The sequence below is a fragment of the Myotis brandtii genome, unplaced genomic scaffold, assembly GCF_000412655.1.
Source record: "Myotis brandtii unplaced genomic scaffold, ASM41265v1 scaffold1103, whole genome shotgun sequence".
Lineage (NCBI taxonomy): Eukaryota > Metazoa > Chordata > Mammalia > Chiroptera > Vespertilionidae > Myotis > Myotis brandtii.
The window spans coordinates 380840-381305 of NW_005353762.1; the positions used below are offsets into that span (position 1 = coordinate 380840).

Below are 466 nucleotides of genomic sequence, written 5' to 3' on the forward strand. Positions count from 1 at the left end.
GAACCGCCAGTGTCTCCGGCTGCTGAGCTGGGGCCAGGACGGCTCCGGGCGCTGGCAGAACTGAGTGGAAACTTGGAGACCAACGGAATGCGGAGCGCGCCGGGATCTGGGAAACCGACTCCCTGCCAGGCGCTCTCCCGCCCAGCCTGCCCCTGCTGCCCCCCGGCCTCTCTCAGAAATCTGGGCGCCTAGCCCCTCGCCCCCACCTTCACTCCACAAGGGAGCGTTGATCTCCACTTTCTGACCCCTTCACCAAGCCGGGCTACTCCGGGAGGCGCCGGGGTGGTGGGTGGAGGCGGGCTCTGGCCTCTGCTCGTCATTTTGGAAAAACCTCTCCTCCTGGACTGACTTAGCACATGTTTTTTCCAAAAGCAGAAGATGTTCTGGGGTAGGGGGACCCCCTCCCTGCTGAGGTTGGGCGGACATCCTACGGTCCGCTGCTGCCCCCTCTCGGCGGCCGCCGGGC

The 466-nt window shown here is 65.7% G+C and overlaps 1 protein-coding gene across 2 annotated transcripts in view; it reads left to right on the forward strand.

The window, feature by feature from the left end:
• PMP22 (peripheral myelin protein 22) overlaps nucleotides 1–466 on the forward strand; it is a 28717-nt gene that overhangs the window by 3817 nt on the left and 24434 nt on the right. The gene's annotated exons all lie outside the window — the stretch shown is intronic.